This window comes from Apium graveolens, unplaced genomic scaffold (assembly GCF_009905375.1).
Source record: "Apium graveolens cultivar Ventura unplaced genomic scaffold, ASM990537v1 ctg5208, whole genome shotgun sequence".
NCBI lineage: Eukaryota > Viridiplantae > Streptophyta > Magnoliopsida > Apiales > Apiaceae > Apium > Apium graveolens.
Genome location: NW_027418860.1, coordinates 103,678 through 114,721, shown reverse-complemented (window position 1 = coordinate 114,721; position 11,044 = coordinate 103,678). Strand labels below are relative to the sequence as shown.

General features: G+C 38.8%; 1 long non-coding RNA gene across 1 annotated transcript; it reads left to right on the top strand.

The window, feature by feature from the left end:
• Positions 1–7,441: 7,441 nt before the first annotated feature.
• Positions 7,442–10,543, top strand: LOC141702477 (uncharacterized). Its single transcript, XR_012567130.1, has 3 exons — positions 7,442–7,538; positions 8,401–8,445; positions 10,325–10,543. It is a non-coding gene; the product is annotated as an uncharacterized LOC141702477 (long non-coding RNA).
• The last annotated feature ends 501 nt before the right edge of the window (positions 10,544–11,044 follow it).

The window sequence follows — 11,044 nt, the reverse complement described above, 5'->3', positions numbered from 1 at the left end:
GCAAATCTCCTGGACAGAAATGCAAGATGCTCATCAACACTATCAGAGTCATCTTGACTGGAGTTGTCTTCATTCTCAGCAACTTGCTCTTTTCCTTTGCTTGATTCCCGATATCTTGTACCATCTTTGGAGTTTGATGTAGATCTCACAGTTTCTTGTCTGCATTCCCTCTCATTTTCAGCTACCAATGCAACTGAACTTCCTTTCTTTCTCCCCTTCTCCAATACCTCATCCTGTTCCAACTCTAGTTCATAAGTCTTCAAGATTCCATATAATCTTTCAAGAGTGAAGTCCTTATAATCCTGAGAGTTTCTTAAGGAGACAGTCATGGGTTTCCATTCCTTTGGCAAGGATCTTAAGAATTTAAGATTCGAATCCTTCACCTGGTACACTCTACCATACAGCTTGAATCCATTCAACAGCTTTTGGAATCTGTTAAATGTGTCATTTAAAGATTCATTTTCTTCAAAATGAAAATACTCATACTGTTGAATGAGAAGCTGCATCTTGTTCTCTTTTACTTGTTCTGTACCTTCACACAGCAGCTGAACTGTGTCCCAAACCTCTTTGGCAGTTGAGCAATTTATCACATTATCAAACATATCCTTGTCAAGACCATTAAACAAAATGTTCATAGCCTTCTTATCCTTGTGGACTTCTTCTGTGTCTTCCATTGTCCATTCTGCTCTAGGTTTTGGAATGGATTGACCAACAGCAATTGTGGCCGTAGCAACTGTGGCTACTTTGTGGGGAATGTGAGGACCATTCTCAATACAGTTTACATAACCTTCATCTTGGGAGAGTAGATGAAGGTGCATTTTCACCTTCCAGTGGTGATAACTGTCTCTGTCAAGAACTGGGATTTTTACTCCAATATCCTTCTTACTCATCTTTGTTAGATTCCAAGATCTTTAAACTCTTTGTTTGTCAAGAGCCTGCTCTGATACCAATTGTTATTTCTAGAGAACTAACAATGAGATTTACAAAAGGGGGGTTGAATGTAAATCTCAAAACTTTTTCAAGTTTTGAGCAGTTTATAAAGACTGTGTGTTCAAGATGAACAAGTGTGTGAATTGCTTTAAGCTGATACAGACAGATATATATTCAAACACAAATGTAAAGAACACAATAAACCTTTAAAAACTTTTCTGGTGGATTTGTTGTTCCACCAGAGATGGTATTTCAGAAATTCTGTGATCTAAGAATTTGATCACAGCTGCATCCTAGTACAAACTAGATATTTTTTCTCTCAAGATTTTTCTAAACAGCTCTGGAAAAATTCTTATCTAATTACTAGCTACTACTTGGTTTTTATATTTTTTACCAAGTTTACAAGTGAAGACAGGGATATATAAAATAATAAAGTAAGATCTCCACTTGTTTCTTCTCCAGTTCACTCCAGTACTTTGTTGACTTAATGTCTCTTTATACTAGAGTAGAACGGCTGCTTTTTCTGATGTTCCTGAAATTAGGCTGCCACATTTCAGTTATCTCTGTTCACCCACGTGCCTCTGTTTGTAGGTACAACTACCACTTATCAACGGTTAATCAACAGAACATCCGTTGAAGCTTTCATCCGTTGATGCACTCATCCGTTGAAGGATGTTATCCGTTGAAGCTTTAGAGACATCCGTTGAAGCTTAGTTTCTCATCCGTTGAAGGTCTTTAAGTCATCCGTTGATACCACTTCATTTATACAAAATTACAAGGCATGAAATATTTACAATTGGCCTTCCTATCTGCATATCTTCTAGTAGTCAACATGACTCATAGTTTCTCTCAACTTCTAAGAATTACATCTTAAATACAGAGACTGAAATATGCTACAACACTAGACTTATTTCTAAGTAAAGCTACACCATCAACGGATAGCCAAAGTGGTCTTATCCGTTGAGGCTACAGACACTGAATTTCTACTTAAGTGTTTTGTTAAACATATCATCAAACTAATGCACATATATTCCTAACAATAAATATCTTGATAGACTTTGCTATCAGGGCGCGCCCTGAATATTTCTTTTAATTGGTATGCCAAGCAACCAAAACAATCCTAAATTAACTTTTTTTTATTAATAATGCGCTCTAGTGCAAAAATTACACCAGTCTCATGGCTACTATGCTCTGTTGGGAAATTATATGAAAATTTTATCCTTCTGCTAGTTCGAAGGTTCGCAGTCATGCATACTACCCCCGAGGCTAGGAGGAATTTATTTGCTACTAGTCTATTACATAGTAATTAATCATAGAAATAAGGGAGCCAGAGCCACACCCTACTGATAATATTTCTGTAGATGCTCCACATTCCAAGCTTGGGGAATAAGCTTGTCATTCAAATCTTCCAGGCGATAGGTTCCCTTCCAAAGTATAGCTTTGACCTTGTATGGTCCCTCCCAGTTAGCTCCAAGCACTCCATGCTGAGCTATTTTTGTGTTTGGCATGACCTTCCGTAACACAAGATCCCCCACCTTGAATGGCACGGACTTTACCCTCTTATTAAAATACCTCGCGATTCTCTGCTGATATGCAACAAGTTTTAACTGAGAGTTTATCCGGGCTTCATCTAGCAAATTCAAATGGAGCCTTTGGTTAACATTTGCATCTTTTTCAACAAAATAGTCTCTTCACAGGGATCCGACATCTACCTCCACGGGAACCATAGCCTCATACCCATAAGTCAGCAAAAATAGGGTTTCTCATGTGGTCAATCTAGGAGTCGTGTTGTAAGACCAAAGGACCATGGGCATCTCTTCTGGACAATCTCCCTTCTTTTCTTCCAACTTAGCCTTCAAAGAATGCTTTACGATCTTGTTTATAGCTTCTCTCTGACCATTGCTTTACGGGTGATAGATCGCGGCAAAATCTTTCTTGATGTTCAAGTTTTCACAAAGCTTCCTTAGCTCTTTACTGTCAAACTGCTTCCCATTGTCCGAGATGAGCTTGTACGGAATACCGAACCTGTAGATTATGAAGTTGAAAATGAAGTCTTTTATCTTATTTGCTGTGATCGTGGCCAGTGGCATGGCTGCCGCCCATTTAGTAAAGTAATCAATAGCCACCACGATATATTTCACACCCCCATTTGCTTTGGGCAACTCTCCAATGAGATCGATCCCCCACATGGCAAAAGGCCAGGGACTTGTCAATAAAGTAATAGACATTTTCGGGGCATTGGAAAAATTAGCGAATCGCTGGCAACGGTCACAAGCCCGAACAAACTTGAAGGCATCTTCCTTCATAGTTGGCCAGTAATATCCTTGTCTGAGGACTTTTAATGCTAACGAACCACCCCCGAGTGATTGCCACAAATCCCTTCGTGCACCTCCCTGAGAATATAATTTCCTTCTTCTAGGTCCACGCAACGTAACAATGGTTAGTTAAATACTCTCTTGTATAATATCCCATCATATTCAACATACTTAGTAGCCTGGTAGTGAAGGCGTCGAGCCTGTAGCTTGTCTTCTGGAAAAGCTCCCGTTCAAATATAATCATGAATGGGGGTCATCCAATTTTCTTGCGGAATCTCCTGTGTCTGGAACACTCCTACCTCTGGGATACTTGGTATCTCCTGGATTCCCAAAGGGATTTGCCCAAGTTGGATGCTGTCCATTTGCGATCCCATCTTTACCAAAGCATCCGCATTACTATTTTCTTCCCTTGAAACACTTTCTAGCCTGGCACTTCCAAATTTTTCCAGTAGACGCTGCGCACATCTCATATATAACTCCGTCCATGGTCCCTGGGCTTGGAAACCTCCGTTGACTTGGTTTACAACTAACTTAGAGTCACTCCGAGCTATCAAATTCACAACCCCCACTTCTAGAGCTATTTTCAGACCATTGATCAAAGCTTCATACTCAGCATCATTGTTGGTGACATAAAATTTGAAGTGGATGGCACTCATCAAATGATGCCCTTCCGGGGTGACTAAGACAATCCCAGCGCCTGCTCCATTATTATTCATAGCCCCATCAACATGCAAGATCCACCAAGGGTGTGGGAACTCATCCCTCTCATCAGTAGGAGGATTTCCTTGCGGGGGAGGTTCTGCCAGCACTATGGCTTTGTTGTCTACTTCAAAATTAAATACAAGTATGAAATCAACCAATGCATGTCCCTTGATTGCCGTGCGAGGACAATATTCCAAATCGAATTGTCCCAGCTCTATCACCCATTTTAACATCCTTCCCGACGATTCTGGTTTATGCAGAATATGCCGGAGTGGATAAACGGTGCGAAACTCTATCCGGTGAGCTTGGAAATATGGTCTTAACTTTCGCGGTGCAAGAATAAGAGCGTATACCAATTTCTCCATGCTGGTATATCTGGTTTCTGCATCCAACAACCTTTTTCTCACATAGTACACAGGCCATTGGTGGCTTGCCTCCTCCTTTACCAACACCGCGCTGACGGAGTATTCTGAAACCTCCAAGTAAAGAATCAGTGTTTCTTCGTCTTCCGGCTTGGCCAACATAGGAGGATTTCTCAACTGCTCTTTGATTTTCAAAAAAGCCTCTTTACAATCTGAGGTCCACACAAAATCCTTCATCATTCCTTTGATTGCTTTGAAGACTTGTACCTATCTGATGACTTTGAGAAAAATTGATTTAAAACTGCAATCTTTCCCGTCAAACTCTGCACTTGCTTGATGCTGGTGGGGGATTTCATGTCCAACAGAGCCTTGATTCTTTCCGGGTTCGCCTCAATTCCTCGGTGGTTAACCATGAATCCCAAGAATTTTTCCGATTCCACACCGAACACACACTTCTGAGGGTTCAGCTTCATTTAATATTTTCTCATAATATGGAACATCTTAACTAAGTCTGTGATGTGATCTTCCGTCCTCTTAGATTTTACAAGCATATCATCCACGTATACCTCCATCGTCTTCCCAATCTGCCTCTTAAACATTTTGTTTACCAATCTTTGATAAGTGGCCCCAGCGTTGATCAGACCAAACAGCATCCCAATGTAGCAATAGAGTCCTCTGTCAGTGATAAAAGAGGTGTGCTCCAGGTCAGGCCCATATATGGGAATATGATTATACCCAGAGTATGCATCCATGAAGCTGAGCAAGGCATGTCCTGCCATGGCGTCGACCAACTGGTCAATTCTTGGCAAAGGGAAGCTATCATTTGGGCACGCCTTATTCAAATCGGTGAAATCCACACATGTTCTCCACTTGCCGTTAGGTTTTCTCACTAACACCGGGTTTGTCAGCCAATCTGGGTAGAAAGATTCCCTAATTAGTCCGATATCCAAGAATCTATCCACTTCTTCTAATAAGGCTACTGCCCTTTCGTCACTCACGGCCCTCCGCTTTTGCCTAACCCCTTTATGCTTGGGATCAGTGTTTAAACGGTGGCACATCACTTCTGGGTCAATTCCCACCATATCAGAATGCTTCCACGTAAATACATCAAGGTTTGCCAAGAGAAATATTGAAAGCCCTTCTTTCAATCTTGGCGTCAACTGAGACCCAATTCTCAAAACCTTACTTGGATCTTTTTCATCGACTGGGATTTTAATTGTGACTTCCGCTGGCCCCATCTTTTCTATTGGCATTGGTATTCGTGGATCTAGGTCGGGCAGATCACGATTCTCATCATTTTGCAGAGAAGGCCCATCCCCTTGGAGGGGAGAATAAAATTCTTTAGAAGGCGCGCCCTGTATCACAGGGGCATCAACTTCCTTTAAACTTTCTGAAGATAAGGGCGCGCCTTCAGGGAGAGGGGTATCTACCTTATGCCCATCATGCCCAAGACTTTGCAACACATCAAATCTTTCTTGGCATATCTCGCCCTATGAATGTCTGTCAGAGGTCTGAACCGAGCTTCCCTGGCATATCTCGCCAAGGCCCTGTTGCTGCATTCCATCCCGAGATGTCCCCCGTAGATTGTTCGGATACTGCCATCCCTGACGAATTTATTTTATTCCAGAGTTTCATTGTTCGACCCCCATGGGGCTCGCCCTCCTTCTTCCTTTACTCTGTCAGTGCTATCCTTGTGCCTCCTTACTTCCTTAAGCACCCATTCCCCAAGATATCCTTCCTTGATAAGTGCTTCGATTTCATCTTTTAGTTGCCAACACTCATGTGTGTTATGTCCGGACGACTCATGGTATTCGCAATACTTTTTCTTATCTTTACTTTTCCAGGATGATAGAGCCTCAGGTTTTCTAAACAGCCCTCTATTCTTGTTCACCTCAAAGATAAGCTCAATAGACGCGGCCAAAGGCGTATATCAGCTTGTTCTGTAGTCATAGCTTGAGGGAGGACTCCATTCCCTTCTCGTGGTCGTGGCATTCACCCGGTTTGGGCTTCGACTACTCCTTCTATACCTTGGGCTTGGAGATCTGTCTTTCTTCCTTGCTTTGTTTCTCTGACTTACTTGCGCTGTCAATTATACCTCTGCTAGAGACTGCTCTATGGCTTTAAACGATTCTGCCAAGGCAAAGACATCCGCCAGAGTGGCTGGGTCTTTTCCCTGTAAGTGCTTCCAGAAATCCAAATCAACCATTAGCCCTGCTGTAAGAACCCTGATTTTTGTAATATTTTAAAACTTCTGTGAATAGTAACTTGAGCTAATTAAGTAATACGTATGGGGATCATCATTAAATGAATAGTGGAATTTTGAGAATCCGAGATCATATTCTTGTTTATCGAGGAAAATAAGTGAATGTAAAAGCCGACGGAATTCGAAGATTCACAATTATACTACGTGTTTTCGTATCTGTAAAGAATGGCGTAGAACCGGGAATACTACTTGAAATAAATAATATATCAAGGTATTTCTATGATCAAGAGAAGGAATGGAATTGGTTATAGGATTATAAGCGATAAAAGAAATCGCTACGAAACAAGTCGTTATACGTGGAAACTATCGGAATGGAACGACGATTGCATTTACGATAAATAAACGAATGAGAAATTAAATCCCATGCAAGTTGGCCATGCATAACCAAGTCCTAACTAGTAGTTAGGAGTGTAACTAGATGATTAGAAGCTAACTAGAATAGTTAGTGGAATAGTGTTGAATAGTGATGGGAGACAAACAAGTACACAAGCCATACTTCTCCCTTTTCTCACTTCACCACACAATCAAACCAACCCATACCTTTGCCAAATTATTGTCAAATCTGCTGCATACATCCCATATATTCGTTATACACTCCCACACTTTAGCCACAAAAGAAAACAACCCCTTTTCCCTCACTTAAAGCTCTCCCATTTTTCATTCCAGCAGTTCGGATTTTCTGAGCAAGGGAGAAAGAAAAATTCATAACTCAAAATATACTCATTCAAATATCATGAAATTTTTACCATAGCTTCTATATATCATGGGTAAGATTCGTACAAAATTTCAGCCTCAAATTAATATTTTTCAATTTTATAAAAATGTTTGAATGAGGTGCTGAAAGGTAACTCCGAAATTTTAACTTGTTTCTTGGTTTTGTTTCTTAAGGATCTAGCCCTTCTAAGTGTTTTCTAAGAAAACCAAGCCTCAATAATCCTAGCACTAACCTTCCTAGTATCCAAGAAGGTATAACTTTCAACCCTTTAAGGTTTTATGGTTGGATATAAGAGTTATGTTTGTTGTAGTGTTAAGATCCAAAGGATTGTGTTTGTTTGAGTTTGTATTGATTATGTTCTTGCTAAAGACTTGAGATGTTGAGTTGTAATCCATGTATGTGGTACTAGATAGAGCATATAAGGTTCATGTGGGTGGATCTTGAGAAGTACTTGTGTTTATGATGGTTATAGGTAGTGATTGTGTTAAGATCAAGTAGTAGAAATTGAGTTTGGGCATTCTTGCACTTGATCTGTTTTATGCAAGTCATTCGGCCATGAAAATGGTTAAAATTTGAAAACCACTGACCATGACTAGATAGATATTGTTTTATAGTTTCTATACATGTGTAGATCATCATGAGGAGATTTACGGTTTAGGAGTTATGGTCGTTTTAGTGTAAAACATTTCTGCGATTAGCCAACTGCACTTAAGTCCACTTGCATGGTGATTTTGAAGGACTTAAAATAATTTTGAGATTCTGGAAAAATTATGAAAAATGGATATGACAGTAGAGAAGACTGTCCAAAAAGAATCTTGGGAAAATATTAATTTTTCGATTTTATAAAAATATTTTGGTAAAGCGAGCGCAAGCGAGAAACGCATAAAAAACCTAGTTTTGACGAACATTTTCTCACGTTCGAGCTTAAAACTCGAAATGGACTTTCTAAAGCGAACGATCGATTTCAAAACCCGACCATGTTATAAAGTGAGAATATAAGTGTTGAGAATGTGACGATCGGAGATTCGTTATACTTGAGTAGTTGCGAAAGTTGCTTAATAAAAGCGAGACGTTAATCGCCTACTAACTTAGACCGTTGGTTTTTGTTTATAGATCGCCAACCAAACACCAGAGACCATACCACTTCGATTACTCGAGGCAAGTTTTCGAAACCCTATCTCATACTATCCATGCTATATATATACTGTTGTGATATTGATTCCATGATTTACAGTTCAAATATATATATGCTTGTCTATGATATCAATGCATACGAATTATGCGATTGTTTACGAAAACAAATTTCGTTTTACACGAGTATGAGAAGTTGAAACGTATTTCAAATATAATATATGATAATGGGAGTTGAAGATATTTTAATAACGATTTAATTCCGGAGAGAGCCGGACGCGAAAGATTTCTATTTCGATAAACAAAGTACGTTCGCGTAATATATATATCAAGCGAACGATTGAGATTTTGACTTAAACTTCGAGAAATATTGGTTTATTCATTTAAGGGACACCCTTACTTGATTGATTATTTTATAAAGCGATATTTAAGGGATTATTAAATATCCAGAAAGTATTTAAAAATATACTGAATAGTTTATAAATAATTTCACGTTATTTAATAAAGATTTAACTATTCAAAGAGCAATTATAGGATACCAAATCATGTTTTGATTATTTGATTAAGGTGTCTCCATTCGTTGGACCTTATTCACAAAATATTTTGTATTTAAGGTTTTTATTAATTCATTGAACCTTAATTAGAAATACTTTGTACTTAAGATTTTATCAATTCATTAAATCCCTCTTATATAATTATGAGACCTTAGATTTTTAATATCTTCGGACTTCTAAAAACTTATTTAAAAATAGACATAATTCCCAAAGGTACTTTCTAAATTATTCAAAACTCTTGAAAGAGATTAATCATTTGAAACGTATCAAAACCTTAGGGAACTTAGTCTTGAAGCATAAGAGTTTTGCTTCCTCGTTCAATAAAGAACAAGTGAGTAATATACGTGTCACCCTACTACAGATAGGGATTTGAAAATGATTTTAAATTCAAAAATCCGACAACTCCCAAAGATCAATTGAGTTAAAAGTGATGAATACAACATCTTATTTACAGGTCAACTTTTAACGACCTATTCCTTCGAAAAAGGATTTTGAGCAAAAGATATAACTATTTTGGGACTGGAATGTGGCCTGCCCGGCACAGAGTGGTATCGGGCAGTGACCAGGCGCGGAGTGGCGCATTATGCAAGCGCGGAGTGGCGCATTGTACGGTTATATGGTCTATGTGACCATTGACTTTCGGACTTGCACGGCAATGGGCAACCACCGTGTAGTGTCTTGATGAGCCCAAAGGCGGCTAGGTTTGTATTCCTTCTACTAGTAGAGAAAATTTCGTATTCGGCTGATCACCGATACGTGGTTTATTCCAGTATAGTCCCTTTCTTCCATTTTGGAAAAACTGTTGTGAAATATACCACAGATAGCCGATAAGGCTGAGTTTTAAACAAGGATATTGATGAATATATATCAAATCCATTTGAGAAATCTGCTGATAAGGCTGAGTTTAAATAAGGATGTTGATGATTATATATCAAATCCATTTGAGAAATCTGCCGATAAGACTGAGTTTAAATAAGGATGTTGATGATTATATATCAAATCCATTTGAGAAATCTGCCAATAAGGCTGAGTTTTAAATTGGGATGTTGATGAATATATATCACACCCATTTGAGAATCTTGGTTCGAGTAACATCTTGAGATTTTGAAATAAAATGAGTACGAGTATAAAATGATTTTGAGAAAGAGATGAATACAAGTATTCAGTGGATATACTATTGTAGTTGATTTTGAGAATATTATAAATTTGATAAGCATATAAACTTTCAGAACGCTTTGGAGATACAAAGTATAATTATTGGTTTTATTTATCCTTACATACTTAATTATGGGGATATATACCTTGCTGAGCTTTAATGCTCACCCTTGCTTTTATATATCATATCACAATAGACTACCAGCATGGATCAGACCAGGACTGCTGTCCGTAGGCGGGTAAGGAACGCTCGTGAGTTCCGTAGGCTTTTTGTGCGCCAGCCCCGTCAGGTAGATAAGTGGAAATGATTTATTTGATAATGTTTCCAAGCATATAACCTGTGTGTATGTGAGTTTGAATAAAAGGTCGAGTAATATTGTGAAAAGAGAATTATTTAATTAATAAGTGATCGTAACGACCCGAATTCACGACCTTGGATTTGGGGGTGTTACAGAAATGGTATCAGAGCCAAAGGTTATAAGTCTTGGAAACAGTAAGAGTAAAATGGGTAGACTGAGGATCTAAAAGTTAACAAGAACTCTCATCGAGTTCATAGTCGGATTACTATGAAGTAGTCGCGACGGTAGTACCCAAGGGGACCTTAGCCTTAAGAGTTGAGGCATTGGTTGAGTTATTAACAGTCGATTGAAAAGCCAACATTAAGGGAAGAGAATGAGTTGTAGCACTCGGAGAAAAGATTTCTAAGAGTTATATGCGAAAGAGAGTCCATTGGTTGAGCCGATAGAGTTTGTTGATGGACTACCAGGAGTTATGTTAAAGTGTTTATGTGAATTGTTATACGGAAATTAATGGAATCGTTTAAGATCGACAGAATGAGGAAAGGAGAAAATTGTACATGATTTTTTTATAATGTTGATATAGAAGTGGAGCTAAGTCTCCCGAGAAAGCGGGATGAA